At 43.5% G+C, this 25,742-nt stretch overlaps 1 protein-coding gene across 2 annotated transcripts in view; it reads right to left on the reverse strand.

Moving 5' to 3' along the window:
- CCBE1 (collagen and calcium binding EGF domains 1) overlaps positions 1–25,742 on the reverse strand; it is a 228,529-nt gene that overhangs the window by 118,452 nt on the left and 84,335 nt on the right. The gene's annotated exons all lie outside the window — the stretch shown is intronic.

Genomic DNA, 25,742 nt, shown 5'->3' on the forward strand with positions numbered 1-25,742 from the left:
CCCAAAGGTGGAAGAAGGGCACCGCGTGAAACAGCAGGACATTGAACTTGCCTTGAAGAGGCACCAATAATTTAAGTAGTGGGATTCTGGGAGTTGTTGGGAGGGAGGAAAGGAAAGGGTGGTCACTGGGAGGGAGCCCAGCAACCAAGGGGGAGATATTATAGAGGAGAATGCAAATTTCCCCTTCCTCCTCCTAGGTTTGCAAAAATCTACTCAACCATGAAGCCAGACTTAGCTCAAAGCATGTTCAGGGTTTGATATAACTGTTTTGGACATCTCTAGCAAACACTTGGCAGCTTCAGACTTCTAAAAGGATTACTGTAAAGAAAAATGAGCAAAATAACCAGCAATAGTTTGACAGCTTCCTATAGCTCCAACTTGATATTTCTTTGCCTGTACGGTATAAGGGCAAATGGTGGGTACATTTAAACAGTGAAATTCTGTATGTAAAAGGAAATCCATTTTAGATGTAGGCCCCACTTTAGTGCCGAGAAGCAGGGAGTTCTCCGGGAGGAGTTAGTTCTCAAATTCGGTATTCTTGATTCTGATGAAACGTGAGGATGTTTGAAACATGTCCTCACAACCATCTGTATGGTGACTGATTCAACTCTCATTTTAGTCAATAAAAAGAGTATCATTAGTTCAGGGGGACCTTATTGGGCCTATACTGCACTTCCATATAGCACTGACGTAGTTAAGAAAACATTTGAGATCTTATAAAAATGACAACCCCACATTCACCAGCTAAAGCTCAGTAAGTTTTACAACACAACCGACACAAATGTCAACCATGCAATTTCTGAACAGGTTTTTGTTGTTGCTTTTTGACAGCTACAGCAAAGCATAGAAAAATGATTGAAATCTCACTCATAAAAATTGGGCAGTAAATTTCATGCTCAGCTCTGTCCATGAAGAAATGTTTATTCTCTGATGCCAAAAACCACAAGCACCCTAACGTTTTCCCCATCTTAATTTCCATTCCGACAAGCCACTGATGAATCTGTTACCCCTCAGGACATCCCACTGAGAATAAACAGTTTTATAAGCAGTTCTTTATATCTGCTCTCATAATTCCTAGAGAAAGGCCACACACTAGTTAATAAGCTATTGAGAATGACGCCATCAGAAAGGGAGCTCCAGTTTGTTAACCAGCCCATGAGTAATTGCGTTTTATGGGTTGAAGAAGAACCGCAGTGAATTTGTCAGCTTTCTACTTCTGGGCTTTGGGACACCCTTGGTGTCTAGATACCCATGGAGGCGCTATGGCTGGACAGTCCTATGAGAAGGAATCCTCTCATCGCAGGCTTGCTAGGAGTGGGTCACAGATTCCACCCGATCTGGCCACTATGTCCATGCTCTCTGCCTCCCTAACTCGAAATGTGGGGTGTATTCCTGCGTCACAGCTCAGAGACTTAACTGGCCACATGGCCCAAACAGGAATGCCCCAGCTGACAGCTATGCAACAAGAATCTAAGGACCCTACAGATGCAGCAAGGGGCTATCACTCAGGTCTGTCTGGGAGGTTCTTCCTGCCACGCTCAGCCTCACAGGTTCCTTCTATGGGACTCCACTCTAAGCCTTCCATGGCGATTGGCAAGGCAGTGGCGTGAGCAGCACAGAACCTCTATAGTCCCAGGTTTCAACCTTGCAGGTTCTTACAGTCTGCTTTATGGACACACCGGCAAATCTTGGGACACAGATCCATTAAGTCTACGTAACATTAAATGGGGGGCCTCACTCAGCTCCAACCCGTTATATCCAACAGGCAAAGGGTGAAAGCGGTCCATTAAGTGAGGCTCCTCAATGCAGATGTGGTATAAATATATAGCATGCAAATAAGATCAGTTTTTAGGATTGAACATTTTACCAGCTAGGAAATTACTCCTTTGGCTTTCAAATGACAAAGATTTGTAGATCAAATTATTTTTTAGCCCCACATTTAGTTTAATTCCTAATGAGAGAGGCTAATCTTCTCTTACAGATACATTTTGTGGTATACAGGAGGTTAAACTTCCCCAATTTAAAACCTATGCATCCTGCTGAAAATACATTAATGAAACTAAAGCGAGAGCAGATTACATTAGAGATTGCTTTTTATGCCCACTCACCCTCCCACCCCACATCTTCATTAGTAATTTTATCTTGGTTGGCTTTTTGCATTAGTCTAATGATATAGCAGCACATAATCAGACCACCATCTGATGTGACTTGTAACAAGCACTGAGATTAGAATTTTCAACTATCAACAGAGGAGAGAGAGTCCCATGAAGACTGACTCTTCCAGTTCCCACCAGCCTGCAGGAAGTAGTTATGGCTTGTGAGTTTGAGTCAAAGCATTTTTGTCAAGGCTTTTTCCCATTACAAGGCTCTCCCCAAATCATTACTTTCCAAGCTATTGAAAGAGAGAGAGAGACAACCAGGTATGGATTAAAGTTCATCATTGGAAATATTGGCAATAAATACATTATGATACAGGCATGACCTATTCAGACACTGAAGTAAAATGAATGGTCTATATTTTACATGGAAAATGTACTCACATATCCAAAAATCTTACACAGTAGAAAGCATCAACTGTGTGTGTATGTAAGAAAAATCCCCACTGTAATTCTGGGAATTATATGTGTACTGTGTTGTATACAGACAGGTTTCAGAGTAGCAGCCGTGTTAGTCTGTATCCGCAAAAAGAAAAGGAGGACTTGTGGCACCTTAGAGGCTAACAAATTTATTTGAGCATAAGCTTTCGTGAGTTACAGCTCACTTCATCGGATGCATTCAGTGGAAAATACAGCAGGGAGATTTATATACACAGAGAACATGAAACAATGGGTGTTACCATACACACTGTAACAAGAGTGATCAGGTAAGGTGAGCTATTACCAGCAGGAGAGCGGGGGGCGGGGGGGAGGAACCTTTTGTAGTGACAATCAAGGTGGGCCATTTCCAGCAGTTGACAAGAACATGTGAGGAATAGCAGGGGGGTGGGGGGAGGGAAACATGGGGAAATAGTTTTACTTTGTGTAACGACCCATCCACTCCCAGTCTTTATTCAAGCCTAAGTTAATTGTATCCTGGACACTACAGTGCTAATAAGCAATGGTCACATAAACACCACCCTGTACCGGAAACCTACTCACTGCTATTCCTACCTACATGCCTCCAGCTTTCATCCAGACCACACCACACAATCCATTGTCTACAGCCAAGCTCTACGATACAACCGCATTTGCTCCAACCCCTCAGACAGAGACAATCACCTACAAGAACTCTATCAAGCGTTCTTACAACTACAATACCCACCTGTTGAAGCGAAGAAACAGATTGACAGAGCCAGAAGACTACCCAGAAGTTACCTACTACAAGACAGGCCCAACAAAGAAAACAACAGAACGCCACTAGCCATCACCTTCAGCCCCCAACTAAAACCTCTCCAACGCAACATCAAGGATCTACAACCTATCCTGAAGGACAACCCATCACTCTCACAGATCTTGGGAGACAGGCCAGTCCTTGCTTACAGACAGCCCCCCAACCTGAAGCAAATACTCACCAGCAACCACACACCACACAACAGAACCATTAACCCAGGAACCTATCCTTGCAACAAAGCCCATTGCCAACTCTGTCCACATATCTATTCAGGGGACACCATCATAGGGCCTAATCATATCAGCCACACTATCAGAGGCTCGTTCACCTGTGCATCTACCAATGTGATATAGGCCTGTGAAAGTGAGGGATCGTTGTCCAGGATGGGCTGTAGATCACTGATGTGCTGGAGAGGTTTTAGCTGAGGATTGTCTGTGATGGCCAGTGGAGTTCTGTTGGTTTCTGTCTTGGGCTTGTCTTGCAGCAGGAGGCTTCTGGGTACACATCTGGCTCTGTTGTTCTGTTTCCTTATTTCCTCATGTGGGTATTGTAGTCTTGAGAATGCTTGGTGAAGATCTTGTAGGTGTTGGTCTCTGTCTGAGGGGTTGGAGCAAATGCGGTTGTACCTCAGCGCTCGGCTGTAGACCAATCACATCAGCCACACTATAAGAGGCTCGTTCACCTGCACATCTACCAATGTGATATATGCCATCATGTGCCAGCAATGCCCCTCTGCCACGTACATTGGCCAAACTGGACAGTGTCTACGTAAAAGAATAAATGGACATAAATCAGACGTCAAGAATTCTAACATTCAAAAACCAGTCGGAGAACACTTCAATCTCTTTGGTCACTCGATTACAGACCTAAAAATGGCAATTCTTCAACAAAAAAAACTTCAAAAACAGACTCCAAGGAGAGACTGCTGAATTGGAATTAATTTGCAAACTGGATAAAATTAATTTAGGCTTGAATAAAGACTGGGAGTGGATGGGTCATTACGAAAAGTAAAACTATTTCCCCATGTTTATTCCGCTCCGCCCCCCTTCCCCAGACATTCTTGTCAACTGCTGGAAATGGCCCACCTTGATTGTCATTACAAAAGGTTCCCTCCACCCCCTGCTCTCCTGCTGGTAATAGCTCACCTTATCTGATCACTCTCGTTACAGTGTGTATGGTAACTCCCGTTGTTTCATGTTCTCTGTGTATATAAATCTCCCCGCTGTATTTTCCACTGAATGCATCCGATGAAGTGAGCTGTAGCTCATGAAAGCTTATGCTCAAATAAATTTGTTAGTCTCTAAGGTGCCACAAGTCCTCCTTTTCTTTTTGTGTTGTATACAGTACACTCCAGAGTTAGGCTTATGCCACAGAGTTTGGATCTGGATTCAGATCCAAACTTCCCAAAGTCTGTAGTTTGTGATTCAGCTAATGTGCCCTACTTCCATTGTAGCACCATCTTTGGAAGCTAAAAATGTAGTAGTAATAATAATCAAGACCAACCCTACAAGATCTAATCTTCAGTGTGAAACCTTCCTTCCCCATCCCAGTTTGCCCCCAAACTCTTCTTCCATACCATTGGAGAGGGTTAGGAATGGAAGGTGAAACAATAAACAACATGAACAGGTCTGGGATACGTATTCCTGGACAGAGTAAGAGAAACAGCTGATAGAAGTTTCCTGTTGAACAGGAAGTGGGGGGAAACATGTGAAAGGCACAATAAAAGGGAAGATGTCTCAATCCCACACAAATGTCTTGATCATCACAAAACTTACTGAGCAGTTCAAACAATACCCGCGATGGTACAGAGGCGTGAGGGTAGAATATCACAGCAGCATTTCAAACTGCCCCTCAGGCATCCACCACACCATGTCAAGGGCTCCCTGTGTCTATCAACACCACTTAAATAGGCCCCAATAACGGTAATTTGTACTTTGAGGTCCTCCAAAAAAAGGCAGTAGAAGAGCTTTGCAAATATTAAATTTCACTGTGGGGCAAAAGTATCACAGTATTTATCCAACTGTAAAATAAATGGAACTGAGTCCCAGCGAGGTTAAAGGCCCAGTCCTACATTCCTTCTGGTTGCTGAGCAACCTCATCTCCCATTCATGTCAACGGAAGCTGAGGGCCTCAGCACATTCAAAGAAACACTCAGTACACCAGAGGACTGGAATATAAGTGACTCAGATAAAGTCACGCAGCAAGTCAGTATCAAGGCACTAATCTGCAAATCCTAACCCTGTGTAAGGGGACTGTTGCCCCCTTACTAACATTCAGTGGGGGTGTTTTAGTTGCTAGCTCCCAGTACTAAAAAGGGAGAAGGGTCGATGGGGAATCAGGACCCTGAGACTGACAGCCCCCAGGAACAATGGGGAGAGGCCAATGCTCCAGGTCAGCCTGAATGACAGGGCGGGCAGGCTAATCAGGGAGGTCCCCTCCTCTGTGTGAGCTGGTTTTGCCTGGGTCAGACAGAGAGGGGCCAAGCTAAGGAGAAAGCAGGGGCCCAAGCTGAGCTGGGGAGCAGAGTTGGGCCAGATCCAGAGGGACCAGAAAAGCAGCCCAGAGAGAGCAGACCCTGTCCTGGGAGCAGAGCTGCAGCCCCAAAGCCAGAAGCACAGCCCAGAGAGAGCAGACTAGCCCTGGGAGCAGAGCTGCAGCAACCAGAGCCAGAGGGGCCAGAAAAGCAGCCCAGGAAGCAGGTCAGTGCTGGGAGCAGAGTCACAGAAGCAGCCTGCAGAGCAGACCTGTCCTGGGAGCAGAGCTGCAGCAACCAGAGCCAGAGGGGCCAGAGAAGCAGCCCAGGGAGCTGGGGCAGAGCAGCAGCAGCAGTGCTGAGACAGAGTGATGGAGCTGAAGCAGTCTGGAGCTGGGTGCGGTGAGCAGCTGGGGAGAGTGAGGGGGACCCTGGGCGCGGGCCCAGCACAGGGAGACGCCTCAGCCAAGAGGCTCTGCAGGCCAGGCTTGGATTGTAACCCTGACAGGTTACAATCCCATTTTTCCTTATTCTTTTTAAAATTAATTGTTGATTAAATAACTTGCATTTGCTTTAACTTGTATGTAAGTGGGTCAGAGAAGTGCCCAGTGTAGAGAGAGTACCCCCGAGTGGGGACACCCCAGCCCCTGTCCTAGGTGACCGCAGCAGGGTTGGGGGTCGAGCCACCCAGGAATCCTGGGCCCAACCTTGTTGGGGTTACGAGGACTCTGCCAGACAGGAGAGTGGAAGAGGCGTCCTCAAGGGCAGGGAGGCCACTGGGTAAAGGAAGTGGGAGCGAGGACTCAGATCCTTTCACTCGCCCACTTCTCCGGGGTAGTGCAGAAGCCAGGAAAGTTCCCCACAATAGCGGGACTATACCTCCGCTTACACCTGCACTAACCATTGCTTCCCTATTATCAACCCCTTAGCACAGCAGATGCAGTGGAGAATCAGTAGCAATCATTATTTGTTAACATTCTATTTAAGTTTTTATTAAGTCACCCAGCACCTTGGTATTTTAGTGCCGTATCAACTGATCTCAGTGAACCATTAATAGCACAAGGTGGTATGTTCTACATGAACTTAGATCTGACATTTGCAGCCGCAGCCACCAAACATTTAAAACAAAGGCAGTTACATATTCGAGTGCATTTGGGAGTCAAGATAAAGCAGCCCTACAAGTGTTATGACAAGAAAACTTTTAGTAAAGATGAAGCAGATAGCCTCTGTTTACAAGAACCCTTTGTGAATGGAAACTGTAATTGAATTTGAAAGGACAACTGCATGGACAGAATCTCTCTCTACTGAAAGCAGCAATAATTTTGATGTCACACTGCAAGGTAAATGATCTTTCCCCAGTAAAACAGGATTATGGCTGCATTCTTGTAGCATACCTGACCTTGAGTATGCTCTGAAGTGCAGAGAGTGAATAATATCTCTCCCTTGCACTGTGCTATGTGTCCCTGGCACAGCCTAATGAAAGCTTATGGAACAACTAAGTGAGTTTACAGAATAACTCAAGTCATTTTTCTGGTATGAAAGCTTGACAGTTTTTTCCAATAGGGATGGATACCAGCCTGTTTCTGCTGTTTCATTGTCAGCAAGAAGCATGTGAAGTAGGTGATGGGTTCTGCTCTTAATCTCACGTTTCATTACTCAATTTATAGGTTTAAAGAACATGGGGATTTAGAAGGCTGCTCCAATATTTATTTTGCCACTAAACATTCCATGCAAAGACCAGACTTTGGGTTGTATCTTAGTCCACCTGAATGGTAAGTTAGGTTTTGGAACTACTCAAAATGACCTCAGCTGAGAAAGACAACAATGGACTTGCGGGGAGGGTGGGGAATTGTATGTAGGTGTTTTGCCAAGAATCTTGTCCATTATCATAGGGTTTGTTCAGAAGCTATAAGAAACAAGCCCTAATGTTTTACAGTCTCATATTGACACATGACTGGGAAAAGCAGGTATCCTAAAACTTCTGTGCTCTCCTTACCCCAGAGATTCACAGCAGCCATGGAAATGTACTATTGGCAGAAAATCTAGAAAACAACCAGCAGCAACACCAGCAACTAGAAAAATGCAGCCTTGACCTGACTGGCCTCTAAGTGCTACGACAATATAAACATGAAATAAGAACCACCACCACCAAAACACCAAGAGAGAAACAGAATTTCAGTCAGAGGTCTTTCCCCAGCAAGCCGTCAGATCAGAGCCATTCCGAGAGAGAGGCAATATGCACAGAGGCAGGATGTTAGTCACAGTTAATTACAGGTGGACTATAAATCCAGGTGGGTGTCAGGATCCTAACAAGGACAGTCAGAATCAAGGTCAGAGAAGATTTAAACCTGAGGCCGGGAATAGTGGAGGAGTTTGTAGTCAGGTTCCAGGCCAGGGTCAATATCAAGGGCCAGAGTCCAAATCAGGTTTCAGGGTCTGGGTCAGGAGATGAAGTCCAAATCCAGCTGAGGTCAAAGCCAGGAGTTCAGGAACAGGAATGGTTGTGGCAGCTACAGAAAATCCACACTGTTGCCTGGACACTTCCTGGAATGCCCTTTACCTTTATATAGTGCAGCAGGGCCAGCTCTAGGATTTTTGCCTCCCCAAGCAAAAAAATTTTTGGCCGCCCCCGCTTTTTTTTCGTGCTCCCCCCTGGCTCCGCCCCAACTCCGGCCCTTTCCAACCCCTTCCCCAAATCCCCAGCCCCACCTCCTCCCCCGGGCGTGCTACATTTCCCCCCACATTGCTTCCTGCGGCTCCCGCAACCTCCCACCCTAGCTCACCTCCGCTCTGCCTGCTCCCCTGAACATGCTGCCGCTCCGCTTCTCCCCCCTCCCTCTCAGGCGAGGGAGAGGCAGCACGTTCAGGGGAGCAGGCAGAGCGGCGGTGAGCGAGGGTGGGGGTTGAGTAGAGGAACCGCTCCCCACCCCAGCTCACCTCCGCTCCACCACCACCACCACCTCCCCTGAGCACGCCGCCGCTCGGCTTCTCCTCCCTCCCTCCCTCCCTCCCAGGCTTGCCGCGCGAAACAGCTGTTTCGCGCGGCAAACCTGGGAGGGAGGGGGGAGAAGCCGAGCAGCGGAGGCGAGCTGTGGTAGCAAGGGCACATTTCTAGGGGCGGCATGGCCAGCGCCAGAATGCCGCCCCTAGAAATGTGCCACCCCAAGCACCTGCTTATTTTGCTGGTGCCTAGAGCCGGCCCTGTAGTGCAGGGAGCCAGTCAGCAGCCAGGAGGTCAAATCCCTTGAGGTGAGACTTCCCCTAGAATCATAGAATATCAGGGTTGGAAGGGACCCCAGAAGGTCATCTAGTCCAACCCCCTGCTCAAAGCAGGACCAATTCCCAGTTAAATCATCCCAGCCAGGGCTTTGTCAAGCCTGACCTTAAAAACCTCTAAGGAAGGAGATTCAACCACCTCCCTAGGTAACGCATTCCAGTGTTTCACCACCCTCTTAGTGAAAAAGTTTTTCCTAATATCCAATCTAAACCTCCCCCACTGCAACTTGAGACCATTACTCCTTGTTCTGTCATCTGCTACCATTGAGAACAGTCTAGAGACATCCTCTTTGGAACCCCCTTTCAGGTAGTTGAAAGCAGCTATCAAATCCCCCCTCATTCTTCTCTTCTGCAGGCTAAACAATCCCAGCTCCCTCAGCCTCTCCTCATAAGTCATGTGTTCCAGTCCCCTAATCATTTTTGTTGCCCTTCGCTGGACTCTCTCCAATTTATCCACATCCTTCTTGAAGTGTGGGGCCCAAACCTGGACACAGTACTCCAGATGAGGCCTCACCAATGTAACCCTAATCTGTTTCCACAGTGGGCAGTGGAGTGCACCTTATAGTTGCTACTGGGTGGCAGCCTGAAGCGGTCAGTTACCTGGCAGCTCTGCAGGCCTAAGCTCTAGACCCATGGGGCTTTATAATGAATCCTTCTTATCTTTAGTCTAACCCCTATGTGCCCCTGTAACAGGGGAAACTGCAGGAGAGAGATAATTTACCAAATACAATTAAATGTTCTATACCGTAGCATGCTGTCTGATACGTGCATAACTCCGTCACAAAGAGTACAGTGGGCATGACTAAAAAGCCCATCAAATACCACATAGCTCTGAGTTCCACCACCCAAAATCAGGGCCAACAAAGGGCACTGGACCAAAGGTGTTTTCACAAAGTTCTCCCAATCCCTTGTCATCAGTCACAGGCCCCAGCAGCCAATAATCCCTGCGTGTGAAACCTTTGGGTGGGCTAGAATTTATTTTACCACTTCTCTCTTAGTGCTTCCCCACAACTCCTACAGAAAAGCACATGGAGACCAAGAATTCAGTTGCTGAGGATTTTCAGCAAGGGCCGCATGGAGTCAACCTCCTCACAACAAAATCCAAACAGAACAAGAGGAATGAACTTAATCCTTAAGTACCAACTTCATAAAGATAAAAAAATAGTCATAGTAGCAGCTTAATTTCCACTAAATAAAAAGGCAACTTCATAATCCACATACATTATCTTTACAGTTAATACCTGAATAATACACATGATAACCAAATTAAATCTCAACAGATAAACCCTCATGGAAACACAGGCAGAAGTAACTCAGAGCTCCAAAAGCTTAGGTTGAGTTCACCTGAGTCTCAGAGTCTTTGCTCATCAACTTTATAGAGTCTGCTAAGACAAAAGCACTGCAATAATATCATCCTTCCTCTTGCTGGCAAAAATCTCCAGTTAGAACCCATGTAGAGGCTTTCTCCTCCTCTGCTGGACTGGAATCACTCAGTTTGCTAGTCAGCTAATTAACCTATCAGTACGAAATATGTAAATGAAAAATTACAAATCTGAGAATAGCAAAATATAGATGACTCTTTCCCCATCATCACATTTAAATGAGAAAAGACTTGGTGAACCAGACTGGCTAAGACAATTTGATTACAACCATTTGGCTAAAGTCAGATAACATCCAAGGTATACAATGAAAAAGAAAGACATTAGTTTGCTCTCCCCATTTCCCCTTTCTATAACTAAGACTGCCAGAGTTCCTCTGTTGTAAAGTTAACAATATCACTAGCCTGCTGCAAAATGCTTCAGAGTTAGGAGAAAACAGCCTGCTTGCTGCTCTGTGGCTGAGCCTCTCCCAGCCCACTCCTGTCATATGTCCTGTAGGAAAGCAGCTGCCCTGACTACTTGCCCTCAGTGGAGTCTATTGCTCAATAGGCTCCCTGTAGTTTGACTGTGCCCAACCCTACCACACCAAATTCCAGAAACATGTGAGCCTGGAATGCTACTTGTGCATTGGCCTAGCAACAATGACCCAGACACAACTCATTCCTCCCCCACGTCTCCTCTCTAGATCTCTTAAAAGAGATGTCTTCCTATTAGGCATGTTTCATGTGTAGATTACATATATGCACCTCAGAGGAACCAATATGCATAGCTTACATTGCTGTGTGCAGTGTGATGATGTCCCAGGCATCTGTAACTGGGATCAGAAAATACAGACTAATCTCTTACCAGCACTTCCATGAGTCAAACCTTTGAAGAAGGTACTGTACTGAGAGTGCACTGCACACAGCAACTCCCAGGATCCACCCATCAGTTAGCAATCACCAAGCACATCCAGTGTTTTTCTTAACCAATTTCCAATCTCCACGTGCTCTTGAGACCTTGGATTGCAATAGATTGAAAACTCCACATACACTATACATATTTTAATCAGTGTCCGATTCAGGAATGCCAATTTTGTAACAATTTATAAAAGCACCATCCAAAAATAAAAGGTAAATCAATTAAATATTTGGAACCAATAATTAATTCAGTTCAAATGTCTGTTGATCTGAATGCTACGGATGTGCCTGAAACATTTCAGATAAACAAGGTGGTGCTGTATGTTAAATGAAGTCACATGGCAAGATTTTCCTACATAGTAAACGCTAATAGGCAGCCACTATTCAAGACTTGAAATTTCACCAAGGATCTCCCTGGCAGTCACTTTCAAAAGGATCATCGCTTATTGCAAAAGGGAGTTTGTTTAATTAATCAATTACTCCATTACTTCCAAAGACATGCTTTAAACAATGGAATAAATTGTTCCAGGCTTTTCCGGAGTAAACTCTGCCACATGAAAATATCCATGGTGCAGAACCATTAAAAAAATTAGATCTATAAGACCAGCAGGGTTGAATAATTGTGGGAGAACATTGTCAAGAAGCATAACCGCATGATAGCACAGGAGCCAAAGAAAACAAGTCTGCTCAGGGGCTTTCCTTTGCATAGATGAAAAACAGAAACATCAAAATCAAACCCCACAGGTAGGAGTCTTTCACTACAAACACTTTTCTAATTCCAGGTGGTGTTTATTTTTTCTATCGTTTTTAATAATTTATAGCAGCTTTAGATACGCTAAAGGCACTTAAACATCTGGAATATACTCTGTGATGTTTCATACAGTGATGCACTCTGTGTTGAAAGAGTTGGGTTTGTACAATGAGAATGGTCTTTTAAGTCAGTTTTTACTCTGATATTTTTCCTTGACATGTAAAATGTACTGTGAGACAGTGCCATCTCCTCAGCAATAAGGAAGTGAAAGCTGGGAGCAAACAGATCAAAACTTAAATGCTAACAGAGAAAGAGAAACGTAAACAACTGCTGCCAGTGGCAAAATGGCCACTACTACTCCGCAAAATGTAAGAAGGACAACCCTGGAAAGGCATGATTGGGAAAAGAACCCATGAAAGGACAACCATACACCATGGTGGGGACTGGGAAGTAACCAGAGTGTTCCTGGGGAAAAGACTGTTTTGGTAACACTGCCTTGCCCATCTCCACTCTATCACAAACGTATTCCATGAAATACATATCAGGTCTGATCTCAGTGCTCTTGAGATCACCTGTTAGCACGCTCATCAACATGCCTACTTTGCATGTGCACTATTGGATGCATTGACAAAAATTTACACGTTGGAATGTCTGAAAGAGCCAGATACTCAGATATACCATTAGCGTTGTTACAATGCTAAACAAATCCAATAGTTATAATGCGCTCACTATGGATTTAAATGCAAAACATATAATTGTGATGACTAAAAATCAATAGTGCTGCCACAGGTTATTGCTCAAATGACAAGAATGAATTCTCCACCATTTCCTACAATTGAAGATCAAGGGGGAACCAAACGGGGCATTCTGAAGTTACAAATTTGTTACAAGTAAAGTTCTGTCTTGGCAGTGAAAACACTACAAAAAAGAAGTCTGCTGTCTGCGTTTACTAATTGTAGGGATTGAGCCTACATCGGGCTGAGCGCTCCCAACTTGCATCAAGTCAAACGGGATTTGAGGGTGCTCCGCACTATTCCCTCTAAGCTGTGCGCGTGCACACAGATCCTAAACCCCACGCACACGGCGAAACACTGCGCACCCAAAAATTTGCACAGAAGCACAATTTGCACAGAAGAAATTTTTTGCACACACAGCCTGTCAAAAATTTGCACAGAAGACATTTTTTGCACACACAGCCTGTCAAAAATTAGAGGGAACATTGGTGCTCAGCCACTTTCAGGCCCTTACCAGAGTTCAGTTTGTGGTGGTGAACTCCCAGAATCTAAGTATGTATACTGCAAACTGCCTGCATCATTAAGGCTGAGACACAGTATGCCCCGGAATGTATCCCTTCCTCTTCCACTTCAGCTGTAACTTGGGCTTCTGTCTTAAACTTCACACTAGCTGGGACACCTGTGGTCACTGTGGCATTTAGTGCTTGGCTGAAAAAGTGTGACAACGCTGACAGAAGAAAATCAGCATAGCAAAAGTTCAAGCTATTTACACGTACACACCATTTGTGCGGCTGGCCCACAGCTGCAGCTTGTCTCCAGACAACGATAAAGTAGGAGTCATGTTTTTAATACCAGAATGTGAGAAGACTTCATATCACCAAGGACAGGAGAAAGTGAACTGCAAAAACACTTCTCCCACGACATTCCTTCTGAGTGATGATTAATGAAAGCACATAGTCAGCTATAGTGCAATTATTGGATATGACATGCCAGCGAAATACATATGTTTGCATAACAAAGGAGAGAGATGAAGGCAGTTTCCCTGAAGGCTATTAAACACAGGGCATGGATTAGTAGTAAAAAAGAATAGCAATCATCTATCCTGCGTGCAATTTGGATGCTTATCATCCATCTACTTCATCTTGTTTTAGATCCTTACCACTGAAATATAAGACTAAAGCCATGTCTTTTCTCCTCAACTTCATATTTTACTTTGTGACATAAAACATGTATGTTTCTTTCTTTTGTTTATGTTTAGGTCCCTCCTATAGATTCAAAACATACAAAAAAATCAAGGGATCAAATGATTTTCAAGTCACTGGAGAATACTGAATAGTATAGCAGACATCAGGCAAAAGCTGGAAATACACCTTAAAATAAATTAGCGAGAGTATAACACCACCACTAATACTTCGGTGAAATCCTAAATCTATTACATTTCTTACAGCAGAACTGCACTAATGACTGGGAGAGCTATTGTGAATGATCAAGTAAGTAACAACAACCCACCAAAAGCAGCAGTTTTACTCTATGTCAGAATTAGATATGGATAAAATGAAAACCTTTTGTCTGAACCACAAACCCAGAATCTTTGGGAACTCTGGTAATGGAACTTAGATTTGAACCCCCATTTCTGGCTGAATTTTTCATTGAGAATAACAAGCTTTTCACACAAAAAGAAAAGAAAGTTTTGCCAGCTGAGATTCTTCTAAAACCTGTACAGCTCTACCCTAAACTCTAAACCCTACAGGCTTTCTTGTCCCTATGAAAAATAATGACCATAAAGAATATTTCCACATGAAACCCTAGGGAACAAATTATCATACTTCTCTGGAAAACACAATTATTTTCTCTTTACAAAAATGTTTTTGTGCTTGCTTCCAAGAGGTAGGCAGGCAAGCAATATAGCCAATAGAAATAGTGTTTGATATTTAATTTAATATCATATATGCTGAGTTTCTGCTTTCTGGCACCATTCACATGTCCATTTTAATTTTGGAAAAGTCCACTAAAGTTAATCATCAGATCCATATGGCACTCTTCTAGTGTGAATTCCAAGCTAAGACACTTTAATTAGAAGTATATTAACTCAATAGGCATGTGTGTACATGTTAACATTCATCTGCATTCATTAGTACAAATGTTTGTATAAGCATTATGAAATAGTGGCAAACAAATTACGTTTTAAGTGTCCAGAAAATATGGCCTGTATGCAATAAAACAAACATTTTAAACAGGATGTGTTAAGTTTTTCATGTTGGATATTAATGTTGCTGGGATTTTTTATAAATAACATAGTAAAAACAGTAACTAGAAAAACCTTAAAATTCCAAATAAATATTCATATATTTTCCACTGTGCTGCAAAGTGCCAAAGATACTTTCCAACACTGCTAAGGTTATCCATTATACACACATCTATTCACACAAACACACACACACCTTTAAATACTAGAAATCACGAAATACCCCAGCAACGGGGTGAATGGTATTTGCTTTGAAAAGCAATAAGATGTATTTTTTTTATTGTCTGTCTCAATCACATCTGAAGAATTCTTGACATGGGCTTTATGAAAACATTGGCTTCCAAGAATGCCTGACTTCAAATAACTAACTGAGTGCCAACAAGAAGTTCTCAATTAAGGAGGATGCTCAAGGATATATTTAAGGCTTAGTTCCTATGCAATTGTTAAGATTAAAAGTTTAGTTCAACATTTATACCTGGTGGTAAGTTTAACTCCATTATCATCAATGGAAATACACCAGAAAATAGTTTACCTCCAATGCCCCTGTATTATGAATACCAAATTTTTGACAATACACCACTGACTGTGAAATTGACATAGTCAATATAGAGAGCAGAAGCTAAAAAGGGAATTACAACAAACCAAAACCTAAAACCCAGCTTCCACCTGGTTCAATATTTCAAACACAAAGTAGGAGACATTTTATTAACTTTTCCCATCACTCTTTAGAATACTGGCATTTTCCAGACTTCCAGCCAAAACAGTAGTAGTAGTATGGTTTTATTTACTATTTAGAAATGCAGTAGCCTCCAGGCTCTGCTAAACAGGTTCCAAATGCTGTTTGTCCAAATCCAGACATTATCCTTGCACCAAGTACTTTATTACAGGACTCAACCAGATGTCCTCATTCGGTCAAAACTAATGCTGTGTGTTTAACCTGTGCCAGTCAAACCATTCTCCTCTTTTCTTGCTGTAGCAATTGTCCTCCCATTCACTACAGAGATACTGAAAAGTTCCAAAATCTTATTAATTCTATGCAAGCCAGCTCTTCTGGAGGATAATACTGAATCACATAGCACCTGAAATTCTGAGAGTATGTCTACACTGCAGTTGAAAGTAAACCTCCTACCCTGGATAACAAGGTTCACGCTAGCATGCTAAAAATAGCAGTGTGGATGTCACAGCTCAGGCTGGAGCTCTCCAGACCCCCATCTATCTATGCTTGAGACCCAGAGCTGCAATGTCCAAACTGATATTTTTAGCGCACTAGGTCTGGCCCCTCTTGCATAAGTCTCTCTCTCCAGACTGGGACGATGGCTCCCAGCTGCAGTGCACACGTATTCTGCATGACTCCAAAGAAGAGCAGGGCAAATCACTGATTTTCTGGCTGTTCCAAAAATGAAATAAAAAAAAAATAATAATTTCAGGCTTAGTGAAATGTTTAGTTTAGGTTTTGAGCTTTTAAAAAAATGTTTACTTTTTTTAAACAAAATTAAAGTAAATTTCTAAATGAAAAATTGAAACAGTTTGTTCCAAGAAATTAAACAACTTAATTTTGTCTGAATTTTGGGTTGGGGGAATGTTTCAATTCTACACAAGTTTGTGAAATGTTGCAGTTGAACTGAATCTGCATGTTTCAGCTGAAAAATGTCACCCAGCTCTAATTCAAAGGAAAATGTGGGTGAGCAAAAAAACAAAAACCCCAGGATTGGCCCGTGTAAACTGTATTAATATTTTCCCCCTTAATGTTGCAACTTGAGTACTAGAATCCATACTAGTTGGAAGGCTTTCCCAGGTTCTATGCTAAGATTAAAGTTGTGAAGTCAATTTCTCTATAAATAGCTGGGATTGTACTGCAAATCACAATGTATAAAAACAGCTTGAGGTTCTTTTACATCAATATAGACAGTTTTACTACACGGAAGTTTAATTAAAGTGGGTTCTACTGCACTTAAGATGTAATATTTAATACAATCAACCAACCCCAACAGAGTGATGAGATTTTATATTAAGGCTCCAAATATATTCTGAGAACAATATTAACTCTACTGTAAATATATTAATTCGGTCTTATCATATTTGCAATGTAACCAGATCCAAAGATTGTGTATGAGGAGATGATTGGATAAACTATTCTTGTGAATACCTTATCAAAGCAATCTGTTCAGGAATTATACACAGACTATGGATTTTTGAAAATTTAGTTCTTTTATGCTTTGTGAACATATTTCAACCAGTGGGCTTGTTTATAAATAAAGCTGGCTGAAAACTTTTCAGTTTTCTTTCAGAAAATGCTGTTTTGTCAAACTAGAAATGCTTTGCAGGAATATATCTACTTCAACTAAACTTCTGACAGAAAAAATTCAGAATGATTCAAAATCATTTTGGAGTATTTCATTTTGGTTCCCATTTTATTTTGACTTGTAATAACAAAATCGTTGTTATATTTATTTATATATTTAATACTCGATATTTTATATTCTAACATTTCAGCATTATCATTAAGGGCATAGTGATGTTTATGAATTAAAATGTTTTGCAATTTCCATTCTGCAAAATATTTCAAGATTCTGACTTTCTGCCCTGATTCAAGAGGAAAAGAAATGTCTGAAGATCAGCATTTCCCATGGGTCAGAAATTCCATTTTGTCATCAGCTGTTTTTGTGAACTATTTTTTATTTATGGTCTGTTTCTGTTCATCTAGGTCATATGGTTCTGGTTCAGCTCCCTGACTGAACAACAGAGGGCCTGCTTTTCAGAGGCACTGAGCACCTGCAGCTCCCACTGACTTCAATTGGCCAGGTGGGTAGAGGTGAGTGACTAGTTGATTTGCTGGTTTAGGGGCTGAACTGAAAAATCTGGGGGGGAAATTAGTTGATTTTGAACCACAACTGAATTTCAACTTAAAAAAAAATAATTCTTCAGTTTTTTTGCCAAATGCAGCTGAAATTCATGATTGTTTTGATGTCCCCCCACCCCAATTTTTTTTTGGCAAATTTACTGTTCACCAAAAAAAACGCACCCTGCTTTACTTGTGGGTGTTCAGCACTTCTGAAAATCAGGGCCTGAAATTTTATAAACAATAATGAGTATTTTAGTGCAAATAGTGAATACCTCTACTTGCACATGAATACCCTTGTTGCCATGGAAATCTGGATGTTTGTATGAAAAACAGCCATTCTCTAAAATTTGTGTGACCAAAAAGAAAATGAAGAGCATCTGTTTTCTGCAGACAATCTGTTCTGTTCCATTTACCCAGGAAATAGAACATGAAATTTTGCTCTGAGCTCAAGCAGCCATTCTTGTCCATTAACTGTTCACAGGGACCTCTTTGGCCAGTTCATGTTTACTGAATTTTTAAAAAAAAATATTTTAGTACATAAAGATCTGTTTCCACAATTTCACTTTTTGTCTATAGATGCTTCATCAGCACACTGGAGCATTTTGCAGCCACATACTAGTCTTCACGTTTTTCGTTTCATGCTGACTTTTAAACCTGGGAGAACAGCAACAGTGAATTAACAAAAAGGTTATTCACTATCGTCCCAAGTCAGATGAGGGAGCAGCAGCTGAATACATATCTCAGGCCTTTGCAATCTTACATATGAAAGGGAAGTATAATTTTAATAAACACTTGCAGAAAAGCAAACTATTCCAGGTCACCTCAGGGTTCTGGGGGTGGCTTTTTTTTTTTTTTTTGGCAATGTATTCAGATTAAGACCTGGAATTAAGTAATTTAGTTAACATGTTTTCATTAAAAAGGTATTAAGCAGTTCTATGCTACCAGCTGTTCATGAAGTTGTACCTTCAACCACTCCAATGTCTCTTTGCATTTAACCAATGTTGGGCACACAACCAAACTGTAGGCGTCCACACTTCACTTTATGATCCACCATCTGATTCATGGTATGAAATTAATATAACCAATAAGATTTCTGGATAAATCAGTGAAGTAGCTGGATTTTAAGAGGACTGCATAACTGAGTAATGAATTCCATGGTCCAAGTTGAGAGCTTGTCACAAATGGCATTAGGGAAAGAACAGCTCTGGGCAATTGTCCAGGTTTCTTCATCGTCTGAAGCATCAAGTAGTGACTACTTGATGGACCAATCAATAGTCTGATCTGCTAAATAAGTCCTCTTTTCCTAATGAGGTCTCCATAACTCCCAAGCCATGGCATCAGAAACTAGTATCTGCAGGAAGATTTTCTTTTCTACCTGCCCTCACTGAATAGTTGTGGGTCTGATGTGAGATGCAATGCCTCTCCCTTATCAGTGTTTGCAGAACGAATTTTTGGCTCAGTAATTTTTCTGCATTACAGTACTGCTCGCAATGGAGCAAGTCATTGTGCATGCCTACAGGGGAGGCTGGATCTGGTGGTACTGTTCAATTTAACAAATAATCTGATTATAATTATTAACAACAAATCTGGCCTCTAGCCTAAGTGAAAGAGATTTTATCCCAATCTTTTCAAAAGGAGAATTTAGTCCAATCTTCCACAAATCTCTTTGTTTCTCAGTCTTCTTTCCTTGTAAGCAGCTGCCTGACAGCAGTGGAGGTGGTGGGTTATCTTGACCTTGTCTCTTTGCACACATATGGCCTCAGCTGCGTAGGTTGCAGGATGCAGTTTGACCTAAGAATTTCCTGAGGTTCAGCCAGTACATCATGCAACAGTGGATTTCTGCTCTGAGAGTTTTAGATCCCTGCTCATTCAGAGCTACATTCAGATAGCCTTACTACTGTTTAGCAGCACCTTACTCCAATGACTTGCAGTTGACTACCTTGTGGAGTAAATCACTACCCAGTGGGATTGAGAGCATTAGAATCTGGTCTCTAACAGTCAGAGCAACTACAGAGAATACATAATTCCCCTCTCATTGGGCTATTACTGATGCAATGGGTTTTTTGTAAGTGGATAGTTTTTCTAGCACCATATAAAAGAAGCGATGGGCATGAAACAGAGTTGCTAGATTGCAAATGGGCCTGATTAAACGCCTGTGCATTTTTAAAAAGGAAACCAAACCCTTGTGCCCTTTCAGGGCTGGGACTGTCTCTTTAATGTGTTTGTACAACACCCACTACAGTGGGACCCCAAACCCAGTCAGGGTTGTTGGGTGCTATATTTACTGCTACCACTTGGACCAACTCCTGGACTCCTTACTTGCTTTTCTCTTGGTCCTTATATAGGCTGAAGTCTGAATTCAAATTTTGCCTGAACAAAGACTACTAAAAATGGAGGACTAGATTATGGAATTTAGTAGGTGCCTACCGATGTTCTCTAGCATGCATGGAGAACATGCAATTTTCACTGTCGCTTAGAATGAAAAAAACCTGTTCCTTGCAGCATGCCATGCAAAGGATAAGGGGCTGTCACTTCACCTCTTCCCTACCCCTTTCATAGCAATTTGCATCCCTATAGGCAGCAGTTGTCCCTGGACTTTCAAGGGTAGCACTTTGTGGTCTTCTCCCCAACATACATAAACTAGGCCAGGGATAATCTGGCCTCACATAAGAACTTCAGGATTTAGCCCCACAGGAATAAAGCTTCTTCACTTGTTGTGGAAAGCACAAAAAGTAGAGACGGGCCTTTCATGATCTTAAATACCTCAGTGAAGTTCCCTCTAGGTCTTCTGGTGTTAAAACTACATAATCCCAGAGTTTATAATCTCTCCTCACATGTAACTCCTGCCCGTCTGCTAACCACCTGCATTTACTCCGGCCTGGTCCTGTTCAATCTGAGCCCTAGTAAATGATCATGACCCCATTGTGCTAAGTGCTGTACAAACACAGAACATAGCTTCTCACCAGCCAGTATTGCAGTTTCTCCATTGGGCCAGCAGGGGATGCTGTGTAGCAGACCAGGCCAAATTTGAGTGGTGTTACAAGCCAGTATGTCAGGTTACAAGGCCACTCGTAGAACTTTGGCCTGGCCACCCCTCTGTCATGGCAGCTTCACCAAATCTGCCACCCTAGGCCTACAAGGAGAGGGGCAGCAGGTTGTCATGAACAGCTTCTGTCATTGCTGCCCCTCACGCCCTGCCACCATAAGGAGAGAAAGCAGAAGCGGTGGCTTGGCCAGAGCTGAGGGCAGAGAGAGCCGGCCTGATCCCTGCCCCTGGCCGACAATTGGTGAAACTCCCCCCCTCCCTCCCACACAAACACGCGCACCCCCATCTCCCCAGGATGGCACCAGCATGCAACCTCCCCAACCCCCGGAAGGATAGGACCAACCTGGTGACCCCCTGCCCCCCATTAGCAGCTGCAGCCTCACTGTGAAGGTGGACGCAAGATGCTGATACAACCTCACCACGTTTTTCTGAAATGATGCCCCTGTTTAAGTCCCATTTAAATCAGTGAATGAAGTCAACATGATGTAAGCACTGTGCACAGCTGAACAGGGCTAGACTTTATCACATGCTTAAGTGTACTGCTGAATGTGGGCTGAATTCTTTTTAGTGCAATACCTTTAGTGACTAATATCCACCAGCGAAGCTTGATCAGCCCTGTTCCTACTATTAAGGACAATATTCTGCCACCCTTACTCAGCTCAATATCTGACTCTATAAGTAGTCTTGCTGAAATCAAAGACACAAATAGTTCCTGCTCCAAGACACTTGTGCGTAGGGTGACCAGATTGTCCCGATTTTATAAGGACAGTCCTGATATTTGGGGCTCTTTCTTATATAGACTCCTATTACCCCCCACCCCCGTCCTGATTTTTCACACTTGCTGTCTGGTCACTCTACTTGTGTGGGAATTGGGGGTGGGGGGCAGGAACTAATGTGAAGCCAAAAGCAGATGGAATTTGGAGGAGTTTTTAAAAAAAATGAAGATGACTTAATTCTCATTGGCACTGCAGAATCAGAGCAGTGTCCAACTCTTACCTTGGGTTCAGTCACCTCAGCTTCTTCTTCACACCTGGCTGGTACGATATCCACATAGTGACCAGAAGCTCCTAGTGAACTCCAGGGACACTCATGGCAGGCGTGTTGCTGGTGGGGTGAGGAACGTGTGCATGGAGTGGTGTGGATAAGTGTGTAGGGAAGAGAGAAAAGTGACCACTCCTCTCTGTCCCCTCCCTTGCTAAGCAATGCCCCTCCCTGACATCCTGTGGATTTGACACTGTGCAGAGACTACCGGTGCAAGGACTCAGGCCGGGCAGATGTTTGCTGGGCGGCACCGTGGAGGGGAGGGCAGCCTACCAGCATGTGACCTGCCTGGGGACTACAGCTGCCTAGAGGATAACAATTCCGTTTCACAGCAGCTTCTGAGGTTTCCAGATCTGTTTTGGTTCCACATTGGAATGAAAACAAAACCCTTTGGAAAGAGAATTGTATCTAAATGTCCTTTTTCAGCTCAGAACTTGAGCTTTTTGATTCAGGACTGTTTTTGGGTTCAGGGCTTTGTGGTTACTTCTGGAGAGAAACAGGCTCTCCCAGTTTATAGCTGTCTGGGCTATGGCACTGCCTTGGGAGACCCAAAGCTTCAAGTTCATGCTCTGAGCAGTGTCTGATTCATAGTGATCTGGGATGAAAATGCTCCTCTGAATCAGGCAGAGCAGGAAATTAAGCCTGTGTCCTAAACCCCAGCCTATAGTAACTCAGTATCTGTCATAACCAGGGTTATGTTTGGAACAAGCTTCCCCACAGCTATGCTAATGGTCAGATTGTGCAAGCTGCTACTCAAATTGGTGCATTCTTACTCACATGAGCAGTCATGCTGACGTCAGTAGAACTAAGCGCTCACCAATGGGAGTAGCTTGCACAACCTAATCTTAAGTGTCCTCTTTGCTTCCCCCCCCCTTTACCCCCCTTCTCCTGCATAAACTTAAAGTTAAAATAAAGTTGGGGAAGAAGAGAGAAGAACCAGCTTTTTGATAGTAGATTTTGGCATTTTGATGCTTTTACTAATCTCTTTACTCAGCTCTAAAAAGTAATAAAACATCACTACACACGAATAAGTCATTTTCCTTGTTTTTTATGATCTATAGCACCAAATCAGGCTTATGATCAGAACACTGCTGAGTATAATCCAGCTGAGGCAGTATTATTGTAGCTGTCAAGAATTAGTCTTTTTTTTTAGAAGCTGGAACCAATTGCTAGTTACAATGAAAGAGGAATCTCAATACAAATGGCTTAGGATTTCCTGTTATTGCAGATTGATTTTTGTGATGCAGGACTAGTATCCTCCTCCTCACCCCCACCTCCCAATAATTAAACACATGTGAAGTGGCATTCTTTCCAGTCCACAACAATGACTTTCTTGGGGATTGTTTTGACAATGCTTTTAAGTGAAATATTTTTCATAAGGAAAATTTATATAAATCAGTTTGTTTCTCAAAGTCATGGTTCCACAATGATATCATCTTGCACCAATTTGTTTTTTAAGATGATACATTATTTGAGAAATGTCAAAATGTGTAACTCCCCAAAAAGTTATTTATTTTGATCTGTTTCATGTGGTTGAGATCATTGGGACTTGCTTCCAAACGTACTGTTGGTGCAAAATACTTAAATATAAAATAAATAATTTTATAACTTGAGCCTTAACTATATTCTATTGTATTAAACGACAAATATAAGTGTAACTGTGATTCACTCCAAGGATATTCTATAGTACATTACAATGGTAGATCTCTGCTTAAGCAGTAACACAGTTATAAAATTGTTGTGTTTGATAGGAAAAATTTGCTGTGTTTATTAGTGTCTAGAAATTCACTATGGTTCCAATCTTCCATTTACTTCAATAAATCCTGTGGCAGGAAACTGTGACACTCTGTTCCTCAAAATAGTACCCTGGAACCCCCATCTTCACTACGGTCAATATTTATTATATGTTTTGTACAAAACATACCTTGTAAGTAAGATACTACTTTAAAACAGTGATATCACTGTTGAACATTAACAGCCTGTTGGATTGTATATGCTATCATTGTATGTGAAGTTATGAAGTTTTGCTATGTTACTCAAATATGTAGTGAGGTAGGGAAGACCCACAGCCAGGCTTTCAGGTACAACAGTGGAGTAGCCAGACACACTGATGGCTCACTGAAGGGAATCCACTCTCCCAATGACCATCTCAAAGAAAATGTGTAAGGGGACTGTTGCCCCCATACTAACATTCAGTGGGGGTGTTTTGGTTGGCTAGCTCCCAGTACTAAAAGGGGAACGGTCTATGGGAAACCAGGACCCTGAGACTGATAGTCCCCAGGAACAATGGGGAGAGGCCAATGCTCCAGGTCAGCCTGAATGACAGGGCGGGCAGGCTAATCAGGGAGTCAGGAGGCCAGGGAGGTCCCCTCCTCCGTGTGAGCTGGTTTTGCCTGGGTCAGACAGAGAGGGGCCAAGCTAAGGAGAAAGCAGGGGCCCAAGCTGAGCTGGGGAGCAGAGCTGGGCCAGATCCAGAGGGTCCAGAATAGCAGCCCAGGGAGAGCAGACCTGTCCTGGGAGCAGAGCTGCAGCCCCAAAGCCAGAGGCACAGCCCAGAGAGAGCAGACTAGCCCTGGGAGCAGAGCTGCAGCAACCAGAGCCAGAGGGGCCAGAAAAGCAGCCCAGGAAGCAGGTCAGTGCTGGGAGCAGAGTCACAGAAGCAGCCTGCAGAGCAGACCTGTCCTGGGAGCAGAGCTGTAGCAACCAGAACCAGAGGGGCCAAAGCAGCAGCCCAGGGAGCTGGGGCAGAGCAGCAGAAGCAGTGCTGAGACAGAGTGATGGAGCTGAAGCAGTCTGGAGCTGGGTGCGGTGAGCAGCTGGGGAGAGTGAGGGGGACCCTGGGCAGCGGGCCCAGCACAGGGAGACGCCTCACCAAAGAGGCTCTGCAGGCCAGTTTTGGATCGTAACCCCAACAGGGCGGGGGCGACACTGGAAAGAAGGGTCCTACCACTTAGGGCCTGAGAGCGTGTGGCCACCACTAGAGCAAGTGTCCAACCCACAGCATCCCTGTAGCACAGCCAGGGCCTGAGAAGGAGGCCTGGGACTTACAAGGAACAGACTGTGAACTGCCCTGACATTCCAGAGACACTGTTTGTGATGTTCTGTGCCACAGAGCGGGTTGATGCGTTTCCTTTCCCATTTCCCCTTATTCTTTTTAAAATTAATTGTTGATTAAATAACTTGCATTTGCTTTAAATTGTATGTAATGGTCAGTGGGTCAGAGAAGTGCCCAGTGCAGAGAGAGTACCCCGGAATGGGGACACCCTAGCCCCTGTCCTAGGTGATCGCAGCAAGGTTGGGGGGGGGTCAAGCCCTCCAGGAATCCTGGGCCCAGCCTTGTTGGGGTTACAAGGACCATGCCAGATAGGAGAGTGGAAGGGGAGTCCTCAAGGGTAGGGAGGCCATTGGGTAAAGGAAGTGGGAGCGAGGACTCAGATCCTTTCACTAGCCCACTTCACCGGGGTAGTACAGAAGCCAGGAAAGTTCCCCACAATAGCGGGACTATTCCCCTGCTTACACATGTATGCAGTGGAGACTGCTTGACCCACATCATAGTGAAGGACCTTTCCAGCAAGCTGGAAGAAATTATAAAGAGGTGAAGTGACATTATGACTTGGCCTCACTCCCTCCCCTCTCTCCCCGGAAGAAAAATTTGGAGGACAAAGACTTTGAACTGGAGAGGGAGGT

This window comes from Lepidochelys olivacea (assembly GCF_965140295.1).
Source record: "Lepidochelys olivacea isolate rLepOli2 genome assembly, chromosome: 5".
Lineage (NCBI taxonomy): Eukaryota > Metazoa > Chordata > Testudines > Cheloniidae > Lepidochelys > Lepidochelys olivacea.